Source organism: Melanerpes formicivorus, unplaced genomic scaffold (genome assembly GCF_026170545.1).
Source record: "Melanerpes formicivorus ecotype bairdi unplaced genomic scaffold, bMelFor1.0.p_v2 SCAF_24, whole genome shotgun sequence".
Classification (NCBI taxonomy): domain Eukaryota; kingdom Metazoa; phylum Chordata; class Aves; order Piciformes; family Picidae; genus Melanerpes; species Melanerpes formicivorus.
The window spans coordinates 4,139,270-4,152,769 of record NW_027142376.1 but is presented as its reverse complement, the minus strand read 5'-3'; the positions used below and the strand labels follow the sequence as shown (position 1 = coordinate 4,152,769).

The 13,500-nt window shown below is 54.9% G+C and overlaps 2 long non-coding RNA genes across 2 annotated transcripts; both read left to right on the top strand.

The window, feature by feature from the left end:
- Positions 1 to 682: 682 nt before the first annotated feature.
- On the top strand, positions 683 to 2,401 carry LOC137448419 (uncharacterized). Its single transcript, XR_010989082.1, has 2 exons — positions 683 to 1,035; positions 1,681 to 2,401. It is a non-coding gene; the product is annotated as an uncharacterized lncRNA (long non-coding RNA).
- Positions 2,402 to 7,948: 5,547 nt separating this feature from the next.
- On the top strand, positions 7,949 to 12,736 carry LOC137448418 (uncharacterized). The gene is made up of 5 exons (XR_010989081.1): positions 7,949 to 8,027; positions 9,033 to 9,537; positions 10,082 to 10,255; positions 10,500 to 10,659; positions 12,120 to 12,736. It is a non-coding gene; the product is annotated as an uncharacterized lncRNA (long non-coding RNA).
- Positions 12,737 to 13,500: the final 764 nt, after the last annotated feature.

Sequence of the window (13,500 nt, the reverse complement as noted above, 5' to 3'; positions counted from 1 at the left end):
TCCTTGGCTGCACGGAGACTGGCAACCCTGTAAGGAGGGTCCGAGCCGGCGTCTCGGCCCGTATGGGGGGAAGTGTAGCTGCCTGGACCCCAGCCCCCCCTGTAAGCAGGGGAGGGCCCTTTAAACAGTTTCTCGGCTGCTGGCGGCCTGGCCAGCGTGACGCCCTGTACTTGGGGCATGTCACAACGATTGGCATCCTGAGGCCCCTCTACCTGCATGTATCCCCGGGGGGGCCAGGTCTGACCCTCTGCTCTCCTGCTCGGGGTTAAGGATGCCTGCCCCACCAGTGGCTGCCCAGAGCTTGCTCCCTCTCTTGGGAAGGGCTGTGTGTGTGGCCCCTCTTGCCTCTGTGTGCCTGAGTCTGCTTGTCCTTTAGGTCCCTTAGAAAAGGCTGTAGCTTAGCTTAGGCTTCCCAGGAGGGAACGAGGGGCTCTGGGCGGTTCCACGGCAGTCTCCTTGGAGGCCTCGAGTGGGGTGGGAGCTCGGCTTGCCCCTCCTTTGATTGGACGGACACAGGGAAGCCGCTTAGTCGTCTTGCGGCAAGGTGACCCCCCTGTAGTTCAGGGCCTGGGTCTCTGCCTTCATGGCAGCCTGTTCCCTTGGCACCCTGTCAGATTAACAGCCCCGCACTCGGGGCCTGTGTGACGAGTTATGGAGCCTTCTGTGCCGTTCTGTCCCCTTCTGTCCCCAGCAGCAGCCCCAGGTCCCTGTAAGCAGGGCTAGGGAGGCTGCTTTTGGCAGCTAACAGGAACAAACCTTTAGAGGGTTGAGGTCAGTCCCTGGGCTCCTGAAGAGGTGGTGTTGTGCTGCAGCCAGGAGGGCCGGCTGGGGGCATCCCTCTTTCCCTCGGGCAGGGAGGAATTGGCACTACCAAGGCCTTCTTTTGTCCTTTTGGCAATCTTTGTCAAGGCAGACAGAACGTAGCACTGCTGTGTATCATCACTTCTTGTCCTGCTCCTTCAGATATTCTTCATGTGGAAAGCACACTCAGACTAGCCTTCAGCTGCCACAAGCTGTATCAAAGGCCTGCCTCAGGTGATTTTTTGCCTGTTTATGTCTCCTGGCATAATGAGCTGCAGTCCTGTTGTGCAAGAATCCCGTCCTTCTTCCATGTGGATTGTCACTTGCACTAGTGCAAAATGGTTGAGGTACCACGCAGCTCTTACTGTGTCCGTTTGAAGTCCATTTTGCTTCGATTCTGGACAGCTTTTCTGTGCTCAGGGTGAACATGCCACAGGTGTAAGGGTGAATTTGTGTTCCCAGTGATCCTCTTCTTTGGGAGAGAATAATTTTTGTTCTGTTGCTCTTATGTGATGCCTCCGTGCTTTTAATGAGTTGGAAGGAAATTTTAAGTGGTATGGAAGCAGTATTCAGCAGGGACACTAAGGACCAGTTTTCAGTTAGTCCACGTGCCAGGCAATCAGGTGAGAGGGCAGACTCAAATCAAACTCTCCAAAGCTTCTCATCATGTCTTCACATGGAGCAACTGCTCCTTCCCTTGCAGGCATCCTGGCTTGTTTCTAGGCTTAAGCATCTGTTGTGGACGTTCTTTGCACTTTTTAACCCTCCTAAACACCGGGGGGATTCTTCAGGGAACAGTTTAGCTCAATCACAGCACTTATTTGTCTGTAAAATTTTGCCAGTGCTTCTGTAATAAAAAGGTTTTTATTTCTGCTGTAGCTTGCAAGCTGGTGACCACCGTGGGAGCACCGCTCTGTTGTTCACAGAGTGTTTTGTTGTTGCAAACTTGGGACAAATGTGAGATTTAGGTGAGTTACTTTCTTTAGAAGTGTCTGCTCAGCCATCCTCTTCCTGGATCTCTTGGACAGAAGAAAGGTTTGTCTCTCTCTGTTTGCAGTGCCCTGATGAGGACTTGTGCCAACACAGGCTCAGAAAGCTGAAACCACCGAAGGGTTTAGTGGATGAGAGCAAAGCTCAGCCAATGGCTGAAGCTGCAAACCTTGCCCAGAAGGCTGTCCCCAGCTCGGGGTGATAAAAAGAACAGGAGCGTAGCCGCTCAGCTGTCTTTCCTTCTGTGATGCCACGTGGGGGTGGTAAGGGTGCAGCAGAGGAGCAGTGAGGGAGGGGTGGGGGCAGTCTCCCACAAAGGCTGCTTGCAGACCTGAATGTTTGAAATGCCAGAACGTTCTTGGAGGGGAGGGAAAGCCCTGGGAAAGTGTGAGTGTGAGATGTTCCAGCAGAGGAAAAGCGGTGCTGTTTAGCAGGAGATTGCAGGACAGTGATTTGTATGCAGCAAGGCTTTGATCTGACTCCCCCTGGATCTCTGTTATCTTGAAATGCTTCCAGAATAGAAAAGCACAGCCTGAGCAGGCCACAGAGGGTTTGAACTGGAAATAGAAATATCAACTGTGTCTCTCTCAATTAAAACTTTGTGTGTGCTTGTGGTGTGTTGTTTTTTCTTGGAATGGAAAAAGCCTGGAAGGGAGCTCAGCAAAGCTGCTCCCCAGGCAGAGGTGGAGGACCTCCCCAGACCTGCTGTGTTGGGAGTCTGTTACAGGGGTCTGCTGTTATCTAAAGTGGGCCTGGGGGGTATGAAAAGGGAATTTGGGGGTATCTGAATGGTTCTGAGGGCCTCTGCAGGGTCCTGATGGAGACTGGGGGGAGGTGGTGGGGTTTAGGGTCAGGCATCTCTGTGGGGTTCCAGGTTTTGGGGTCTTGCAGGAGCTGGGGAGGTCTCACTCTGGGTTTTAGTGTACCTGCAGCCCTGGGAGGCCCCAGCTTCGGCTCCCCCTGCCTCTAAAGGTAAGCTGGGTGCACCTCCAGGGCTTCAGATTGTGACAAAAGGGGTCTGGGGACATGTGAACGGGACTGGGGGTACCAAGGCGGTTCTGACCTCACCAAGGTGCTGGCTGGGCAGTTTGCTTTATTTTGTGACATTTTTGGGGGTGAATCAAAGGGAGTGGGGGGATTGTGGGTGGGCTGGTTTTGCCACGTGGGGCAGGGGGCTGCTGCAGCAGAGGAGCAGGTGAGCGAGGGCTGGGGGCCCCCCACTAAAGTGCTGAAAACTCTCAGAGAGGACCACGAAATCTTCAAAACTGTAAGCACTGGGGTGAGGCGAGGCGGAGCCAAACCTCTGGTTTGCAGCTGGAGAGGCAGGGGTTGGAGTGATGGTGCGTAAGAAAGCTTTGGAAACGACCCCTGTCTGCCCTTTTTAAAGGCTTAGAGAATTGAAAAACAGAAGCCACAGAGGGGCTTGAGCTATAAGCAGAGCCTGTGTCATGCAAATTCAAAACAGTGGGGTGTGCGCGTTGTGGTTTGTAATGTAAATAGAAAAGATTCTGAGCAGGGCCGAGCCGAGCTGCTGCCCACGCCCAGGGAAGTGCTCAATCCCGCCCCGCCTGTGTAATGACACTGCTGCAATGGGCACAGCGCCTGCGCCCTAGCCCGGCTCTGCTGGCGCCAGAGGGGCAGCGTCCCGGTGGTCGCTATGGATACGGCGCCTGCGCCGCAGCGGGTCCGGTTCCGCGCACGCGCCCTCCTCGCCACAGCCCTTTACAGCCTCCCAGTCCATCCCATTTTCTCCTACACCTTTCCCAGTCTGGGAGGAGACTGGTAGGGGCTGGAAGTTTCTGGGAGAGTCTGGGAGCCATACCTGCAGCACCTGGAGTCAGACCTGGAGCCCTGGGAGACAACTGGAAGCAGCAGGAACCCAACTGGGACAAAACTGGGAGCCAGCTGTGAAAGTGCCCTCCCAGTCCATTCCCACTATGTCCCCTCCCTGTCCCTCCATGTCCCCTCCGACACTGTCCCACTCCCTCCCCAGTCCCCTCCCAGTCCCTCCCTGTTTATTCCTGTCCCTCCCAGTACCTCCCAATCCCTTCTACTCCTGTCCCAGTAGAGGAGACCAGTAGGGACCAGGAGGCACTGGGAGACATACCTGGGCCAGGTGGAGGCATTGCTGGAGCCCTGGGACACAAGTGGAAGCAGTGGGAACCCAACTGGGAGCACTAGGGGTCCCTGGGAGGAACTGGGGGAGCACTGGGAGTATCTCCCCATGACCCCCAGTGCCCCCCTGAGCCCCTCCAGGCCGCCCCAAAGTCTTTCCACAGTCTCTGAGTTCTTCCCAGTGCCATGTAGAGCCCTTCCCAGTACCTCCCAGTTAACCCTTATAGTTCTCCAGTGCCCCTCACTCCCCCCCAGTAACCCTCCCCCCCCAGAGTCCTTCCACAGCCTCCCAGTACCTTCTAGTACTTCCCAGTAACCCCCAGTTCCTCCTAGTACCTCCCAGTCTCACATAATCAACCAGGTTTGAAGAGACCTCAGATCTCATCAGTTCCCTCCTATGTCTGCATCCCTATCCCCTCCTCACAATTAAACCATGGCTCCAGGTGCCACATCCAGTTCTTTTTTGGAACACCTCCAGGGATGGGGACTCCACCACCTCCCTGGGCAGCACATTCCAATGGCCAATTCCTCTTTCTGGGATGAACTTTGTCCTCACCTCCAGCCTAAACCTCCCCTGGCACAGCTTGAGACTGTGTCCTCTTGTTCTGGTACTGGGTGCCTGGGTGAACAGACCAACCCCCACCTGGCTACAACCTGCCCTCAGGTAGTTGTAGAGAGCAAGAAGGTCTCCCCTGAGCCTCCTCTTCTCCAGGCTAAGCAACCCCAACTCCCTCAGCCTTGCCTCACAGGGCTGTGCTCCAGACCCCTCCCCAGCTTTGTTGCCCTTCTCTGGACACCTTCCAGCATCTCAACATCTTTCCTAAACTGAGGGGCCCAGGAACTGGACACAGAACTCAAGGTGTGGCCTGACCAGTGCTGAGCACAGGGCAGAATGACCTCCCTGCTCCTGCTGGCCACACTGTTCCTGATGCAGGCCAGGATGTATTTAGCCTTCTTGGCCACCTGGGCACACTGCTGGCTCATGTTCAGCTGGTGTCAACCAGCACCCTCAGGTCCCTTTCTGCCTGGTTCCTCTCCAGCTAGTCTGACCCCAGCCTGTAGCAATGCCTGGGGTTGTTGTGGTAATGTGTAGAACCTGGCACTTGGATGTGTTCAATATCATGCCCTTGGACTCTGCCTGGAGGAAAGCAGAAAGTATCTATGGAAGGTTTCAGGACAGGAAAGAACAACAGGCTGCTGACGACGGAAGAACGGTCTGATGATAAAGAAGAGCTGACTGCAGTAAACAGCCTGAAGCGCGAGACAGAAGGACGCTCGCCTCCGTGCTGGAGAAGCTCAATCCCTCCCAGTCTCCTTCTCATCTTGCAGCGTGGCAGATTTCCCGGAGTGGGAAAGCAGAGCCGCGCTCTCTTTGGTCAGTGCAGTTTAGGTGGGAAGTGCTTCCACTGGCTCCATTGGTCCAGATCACCCCAGTTTGGGCTCTGTTTACTTTGGGGCCGTTTGGGCCCATTTAGGATCCTCTGTGGGACTTTTTTCCCAGTTGTTCCCAGTCCCTTCCAGTTCCTTCGGAGCTCTCTCACAGTTCTCCCCAGTGCCTCCCACTTGAGCCTCCACTACCTCTTAGTCTCTACCAGTTTCCTCCCAGTTTTCTTTCAGTCTCTGACAGTTTCCTCCTCCTTCCCTCCCAGATTCCACCTCGTGCCCTCCCAGTCACTCCCAGTTTCTTTCCAGTCACTTCCAGTTCTCTGCCAGTCCTTTGGTGGGAGGAAACTGTTGGGACCGGGAGGGCACTGGGAGGAGGCCATTACTGTGTAGTTTGGTAATACTGACGGCTGCAGCTGGTGCTGAGCTAAACAGAATGATCACAGAAGGCTTTTGCTCTGAAGCCAGAGCTGCCTGCTGGCGGAACGAACGTTTTTCTGACAGCTGTTGGAGGAACATTTCTGTACAGGTGTTCCCCAGGGCTCCTCATCTGCTCAGAACTCAACGTGTTGTCTTGGAGGGGAATAAAACCCATGGAAAGCTGAGAGTGAGGTGACAACGCAGGCACCGCCCCCGCAGCGTGGCACCGCGCCCCTCCAGCGTGGCACCGCCCCCCCAGCGTGGCACCGCCCCCGCAGCGTGGCACCGCCCTCCTCCAGCGTGGCACCGCCCCCCCAGCGTGGCACCGCCCCCCAAGCGTGTCACCGCCTCCCCCAGCGTGGCACCGCCCCCCTCCAGCGTGGCACCGCCCCCCAGCCTGAACCCCACCCCCCAGCATGGCACCGCCCTCAACAACATGGCGCCAGATGCTTTAAAATGGCTCAGTGCAGGGTTGTGGCTGGTAGAGGTTGGAGCTCTTCTGCTGTGTCCCAGGTCAGTGCCAGTCTCTGCTGCTTTGTGGGGTTTCTCTACAGCAGCCGCTGGAGCTGCGCGGGGCTTGGGGGGGGTGGCCACCGGCGGGGCAGCGCGGGGCTTTTCGGGGGGGGGGGGGCGGGGGGGCGTGTCCGGGCTTGGCCGGTGGGGCTCTGCGGGGGTGGCGGCTGCTGCCTCAACCGTACCCAGAGGCCCCGTGGGAGCTCAATGCTGCCACCCTGTGTGTAATGGCCGGCAGTGCAGCCGTGCCGCGGCGTCTGCCGCCCCGGGGGATCTAATTTCTGCAGCCTAACTGCGCTGAATGCTCGAAAATTCTTAGGGGAAGAGCGGAGGGCGGAGAGCTTGACTCGACCGTCGCTATGGATCCAGCGCCTGCGCCCTAGCCCGGCTCTGCTCGCGCCAGGGGGGCAGCGTCCCGGTGGTCGCTATGGACACGGCGCCTGCGCCGCAGCGGGTCCCGTCCCGGTGTCGCTGCCGGCCCGGGACTCCCAGGTGTGTTCCTTCCGGCGTCTGAAGGTGGTCTGGGGCCATCGGCAGGGCTTTTGGGGGTGACGGAGGAGGTCTTGGGGACACCTAAAAGGGTCTGGGGATACGTAAAGTTCTCGTGGGGCCATCTGAAAGGGTCAAGGGTCGTGGAGAGGCAGCTGGGCACCTCCGACGGACCCTTTGGGAGGTCTCTGCAGGCTGCCGTGGGAGCTGGGGGTGTCTCGGGGTGGGTTTGGGTTTGGGTTTGTGCTGCAAACAGCGTTGATAATGACTTAGAGAAAGACACACAAGAGACTCAGTAAGTCTCTTGTATCGTGCTTCTATTCTGGCGCCTGACACAGGTAGGATCATTTCAAAAGAGCTGTGTGTCTTCAGAGAGGTTTGGGCAAACTTTTATACAAAAAGTTATCTGTCTATAATGACAGAGGTCCAGATGCTGCCTATCTATACAAAGCTTATCTATCTAAAAGAGCAGAAGTACACATATCATGCAGGTGTCCTTTGTCTTATCCAAAAGAGCATCTTGTCCAAGACTAACAGAAGTGAATCACTGACAAATCCTGTTATTCCTTCTCTATCCAAAGGCTGTCTGCCAGCCCCTCTCCCCCTCCCTGCGTCCCAGCATTTCAGCTAACAAGCGGAAAATTCTTATCAACTCTGTGGTTCTGTTAATGAGACTTTTCTGTTCATCAGTTCCCCCCTTTCTCACAGCCAACAGTATATTCCTGTACTATATTTTCTTAAGGCAAACTTTGGACCCAGGCTTTCTGAGCTATCTTTCCCATGCTGACACTTGTGGAAGTTACTCTCGGATGTAGTCACCCAGTCTGATGCCCCCCAAGTCCAATTCATTGAGGCTTCCCCAAATAAAGGGGTCCTCATTTGGCCTCGAGGAAGTTCAGTGCATATCCAACAGTTAGAGAGGTTAGTTTGCAAAGCCAATTCTTGCCTAACGTGTAAGTACATATTGCCTTCCCATCCATCAATTTCCTTGCTGTGCTGCAAAGATTTTGAGAGGAATTTCTAGGTATTAACTACAGCCAGGGCAATCCTTCAAGTGCCCTAGGAATGCAGTGAAAACCTTTTGGGAATTGTTCCTGCTCTGGTACTCCTCAAGCTATGAGGAGCTCTTCAGGGCAGCTCCAAGGTTAGGTTTGGATTCTCCTGGAGTCGCACACAGAACGAGTCTCACGATTCCAGTGGTCTCATTTCATAGCTGCATTTTCTTCTCTCTGCCTAGGTGACAGGACGACCTCACTAATGAAGAGAGATAGCCTGAGCTCTGCAGGAACCTTGAACCCAAGCAGCCAGTGCCTTCTGTGAGTACAAGCTGTCCTTGCTCAACGTGGAACTAGTTGAGAGCTGAAGCCAGACCATGCCTTAATTCCCTCAGCTTCCTCTTCTGCAGATTAAACAGTCCCAGTTCCTTCAGCCACTCCTCATAAGGCTTGTTATCCAGACCCCTCACCAGCTTTGTGGCCCTTCTCTGGACTCACTCTCTCACAAGGGGTGTCCTGGGGAACACCACTTGTGCCCGGCCGGCCACCGGCTGGGTTTAACTCTGTTCCCCACCGCTCTTGGGGCCCAGCCATCCATCCTGTTCTGCTGTCCAGCAGTCCCTTTGAAAAACAATCCATCTGAAAAAAGAAGTAGCAGAGAAGGAAAGCTGAAGCTGCAAGGATTGCAGTCCCCTCGGTTCTGGTTGTAGCCGGGTGGGGGTTGGTCTCTTCTCCCAGGCAAGCAGCACCAGAACAAGAGGACACAGTCTCAAGCTGTGCCAGGGGAGGTTTAGGCTGGATGTTAGGAAGAAGGTCTTCATAGAATAGAATAGAGCAGGTTGAAAGAGAGATTGGCCTTTGGAATGTGCTGCTCAGGGAGGTGGTGCCCAGGGAGTCACCATCACTGGAAGTGTTTAGAAAGAGACTGGATGAGGCACTCAGTGCCGTGGTTTAGTTGATTAGATGGTGTTGGAATGGAATGGAACGGAATAGAATAGAATAGACCAGACCGAGTTGGAAGAGACCTTCAAGATCATCGTGTCCAACCTATCATCCAACACCACCTAATCAACTAAACCAAGCAACCAGGCACCCTATCCAGTCTCCTCCTGAACACCTCCAAAGATGGTGACTCCACCACCACCCTGGGCAGCCCATTCCAATGGGCCATCACTCTCTCCGTGCAGAACCTCTTCCTAACCTCTAGCCTAAACCTCCCCTGGTGCAGCCTGAGACTGTGTCCTCTTGCTGGGCCCGGTGATGATCAAAGTTCTTTTCCAAGCTGCTTACTCCTGTTTGGTTTTATTCTCCTGTATGAATTGTCAGTTCAAAGCACTCGAGAGAAATGGTGTGATGGCTGTGCTGCCAAGCATCAGACTGGGGACCGAAAGACAACCTCCTGTGGATCGATGTACCGGGATATTCCAGGAACCTCTGTGCTGCCACAGACCTGGACTTAAACTCGTTCCAGATGCCGCGGTGTGTTCCACATGACAATCGCACTCGGCACGTGAAGAGTGGCCAAGAGACTTCCCTTGTTTCCTTTGTGGAAGGCTTTTGTGTGTCCCCCGGCCCCGGGGGCCGTGTTCCTCTCGGGCAGGCTGCGGACGAGGCTGCCCTCGGCAGCAGGCGTGCCGCAAGCGGAGCGGCGAAGCTGTGTTCCTGGCAGTTCTCTCTCCGCCTGGATCAGGACGAAGGTGCCGGCCGACAAGGACTTGCACTGATACAGGGTCAGAGAGCTGAGAGCACCAAAGGGTTTAATTGGTGAGAGCAACAGACTTGGTTGCTGCCACCCGCTGCTAAGTGGCCCCCACGTGGGGTTTGGAGGCAGGTAAAGGTTTCTTTTGGCGTGTGAAGGGGTTTTGTGGGCATCTAGAAGGGGTGTGGAGCCCCCTGAAAGGGTCTGGGATAGTGTCAGGGGGTTCTGGGCTGGTCCACCAGCGGGTCTGGGGACATTGGAAGCATCTGGGGGTACCTAAAGTGGAGCTGGGTGTTTCAGATGGGGGGTTTGGGTGCAACCAAAGGGGTTTTGTGGGCATCTAAGTTGGAGAATCTGTGGGGGTCCTGAAGGAGTTGGGGGGTTCTCAGTGAGGTTTTGGAGTCTCTATGGAGTCCCTGTTGTATCTTGGGTCTGCTGTGGGATTGGTAGTGACTGGGTGCTCCGGTTTTGGTGGCTCCAGGGCAGCAGGTACCCACAGGGCTGTGCCTTGCTTTATGTTCCCCAGCTGTGGGCCAAGCAGGAGCCCCAGGGGAAGGGAATTTCAGCATGTGGCGGGTGATAGTGGAGGCGACTTCCTGACAAAATGGCTTTGGGGGTTTGGTTAGGTCTTGTTTTTATGGTTGACTCACTCTTGCTTTCTTTCCTTTTTTTTCAGGGAGCTTAACTGCTTTGCCTGAGGACCAGTTGCAGATTTGTATTCGGCCTCAGCCACAAGCCCTGACACGGAGCGGGGTGCTTTGGTGTCAGAATGTGGAGCTGTTGGAAACCCAATTGCTCACTGAAAAAAAGAAAAGGAATAATTTGTCATAAAAAAATCCCCACAGTTCCTGTAAGCTTTCGAGTTCCTACTTAATAATATAAAGCAGTTTGTGGTTTGGTTGGTTTGGTTTTTTTCTTGTTGTGCTGCAAAGATTTTGATAGGAATTTCTAGGTATTAACTACAGCCAGAGCAAGCCTCTACTTGCCCTGGGAACGCAGTGAAAACCTTTTGGGAATTGGTTCTGCTCTGTTACTCCTCAAGCTATGAGCAGACACACAGGCAGTTGTTAACAGAGTTTCTTTGTGCATTCCAGGTCCGGTGTGTTCAGACCGGCAGGATCTTCCTGGGCCATCCGATTACGGTTTCCGTTGACACTTTTCAGCCCTTACATCCGGTTTGCCGACAGAGGACGTTGGTTTGTGGGCCCTGGCAGCGACAGTTTTCCAAAGAGGAGCTCTAAGGCCAGCTGCAAGGTTAGGTTTGGATTCTCCTGGGGTGCCTGTGCTTGAAAGCCCCCCAGAGGCCGTGCAGAGTGGTGCTCGCAGTAGCTCTGTGCAAGTCTGCCGTGGGCTCAGGAGGCCAGTATCTAGAGAGAGGGAAGGACAGAGACACTTCTAAGACAGTTTTAAAGAAATAATTATGAGAAGAGGCAAATTAATTCTGGGGACTCATGTGATATATCTGTTCAAGAGAAAAAAAAATGAAGGAGGTTTCTGACCATAACCAGGCTGACAAAGCACAGTAATGTGGTTTCCTATGGGATTCAACTCCTCCTGCATTGCACAGGACACTTCAACAGCTGTCCTGACAAGCTCTAAGTAATGAACTTAATCCACCCTGTGCGAGCAATGGGGCAAAAGATTACAAAATCCATGTATGCAGTTGAGATGTGTTACGTTGGGACGCCCAGGATACAGCTCATCAAGCTCTCCTAGTGTTTAGACGCAAGATGGAAGAAGGAAGGGGGAAGACAGAGCAGAAGGTCTATTTAAATATGAAACTCCTAGGCTGAAAGAAAAGAAAAACATTTTAAAGAGCACTCAGTGAGACTCTGTCACCAGCATAGCTAATCACAGAATCACTGAGTGTTAGGGGTTGGAAGGGACCCCAAAATAGCATCCGGTCCAACCCCTGTGCCAGTGCAGGATCACCTGGGGCGGGTTTTGAATGTCTCCAGAGACTCCACTAACTCTCTGGGCAGCCTGCTCCAGGGCTCTGGCACACACAGTGAAAAGGTTTTCCCTTCTGTTCCTGTGGAACTTCCTCCTTTTATTCGTCGGACGCAGCGAAGCCGCTGGGTCGTGTTGCTGCGGCAAGGTGACCCACCCTGTAGTTCAGGGCCTGGGTCTGTGCCTTCATGGCAGCCTGTTCCCTTGGCACCCTGTCAGCTTAACAGCCCTGTGCTCGGGGTCTGTGTGACGAGTTGTGGAGCCCTCCATCCCCCTTCTGTCCCCAGCAGCAGCCCAAGGTCCCTGTAAGCAGGGCTGGGGAGGCTGCTTTAGGCAGCTAACAGGAACCAACCTTGCCTGGCCCTTAGGGGGCTGAGGTCAGTCCCTGGGCTCCTGAAGAGGTGGTGTTGCGCTGCTGCCAGGAGGGCCGGCCCGTAGGTGGGGCACGGGCCAGAGCCTGTGGCTCTCTGTGGGGCTTTTTGGGAGTGCTGCTGAGGCCTCACTCTGTCCTGTTGGCATCCTTTGTCAGGGTAGCCAGATCCTAGGCCTGATGTCTATCGTTAGCTCAATCGCAGAATTTGCTCGTCTGCTGTTCCTGTCCGTAAATTTTTGCCAGTGCTTCTGTAATAAAAAGGTTTTTATTTCTCCTGTAACTTGCAAGCTGGTGACCTCCTTAGGAGCACCACTGTGTTGTTCACAAAGTTCTTTGCTGTTGCAAAGCTGGGAGAAGTGTGAGGTTCAGCTGATGAAGTTTCTCTCTTTAGGGGTGTCTGCTCAGCCGTCCTCTTCCTGGATCTCGGAGCTTTGTCTCTCCCTGTTTGCGGTGCCCCGACAAGGACTTGTGCCGACACATCCTCGGGAAGCTGAAACCACCAAAGGGTTTAATGGGTGAGAGCAAAGCTCAGCTGTGTGCTGAAGCTGCAAACCTTGCCCAGAAGGCTGTCCCCGGCTCGGGGTGATAAAAAGAACAGGAGCGTAGCCGCTCGGCTGTCTTTCCTTCTGTGATGCCACAGCGGGGTGGGCGAGGATACAGCAGAGGAGCAGTGAGGGAGGGGTGAGGGCAGCCTCCCACAAAGGCTGCTTGCAGACCTGAAATGCCAAATGTTTGAAATGCCAGGACGTTCTTGGAGGGGAGGGAAAGCCCTGGGAAAGTGTAAGAGTGAGTGTGAGGTGTTCCAGCAGAGGAACAGCGGTGCTGCTTATTGAGAGATTGCAGAAGGGCAGTGATTTGTGTGCAGAAAGGCCTTGACGTGACCCCCCTCTGTTCTGTAGAAAGGCTTCTAGAGGAGAAAAGCACATCCTGAGCAGAGCCACGGGGGGGTGTGGGGTGTGGTTTGAAGCAGAAATAGCAACTGTCTCTCAATTAAAACAGTGGATTGTCTTGTGTGTGTGTGTGTGGTGTGCTGTTTTTTCATTGACTGGAAAAAGCTCTGCAGGGAGACCAGCTGATCTGCTCCCGAGGCACAGCAGCACCGGACCTGCTGAGCGCTGGGGGCCTGTTAAGGAGGGTCTGCTGTCATCTGAAGTGGGCTTGGGGGTATGAAAGGGGAATTTGGGGGCATGTGAAGGGTTCTGGGAGCATCTAGAGGTGTCTGGGGACCTCTGGAGGGGCTCCTGGGTCATGTCTGGAGGGTCAGGGAGGAGTGGGGGGGTCTGTGCCTCAGTGTGGTTTCGGGGTCTCTGTGTCAGGTCCCCACAGCGTGTGGGTTGCTGTGTGGCACTGCTGGAGTCTCGGTGTCCCTAGCGCCCCTGGCTCTTCTGCTCACTGCTCCCACCTTGTGGGCACGGCCAGGTACTGCTTGCTGTCGCCTGCTGCCAAGGGTGTGAGTGGCCTCTGCAGGGAGGCGCAGAGAGGTATTCTGGGGCGTCTAGAGGGGCTTTGTGGGCATCGAGAGGTGTCTGGCGGCCTCTGGAGGGTCTCCGGGGGGGTCTCTGGAGGGTCCTGAAGCAGCTGAGGGGGCGGGGAGTGGTGGTGTTGTGTTAGAGGTCTCGGGGGGGGTTCCAGGGTTTGGGGTCCCGCAGGATTGGGGTGGTCTCACCCCGGTATTGGGTGTCCTGCAGTCCCAGGGTCCCCCAGCCACATCTCCCCCGGCATCTCAAGGCGAGCTGCGAGCACCTCAAGGGCCTTAGAGGGTGAGAAAGGAG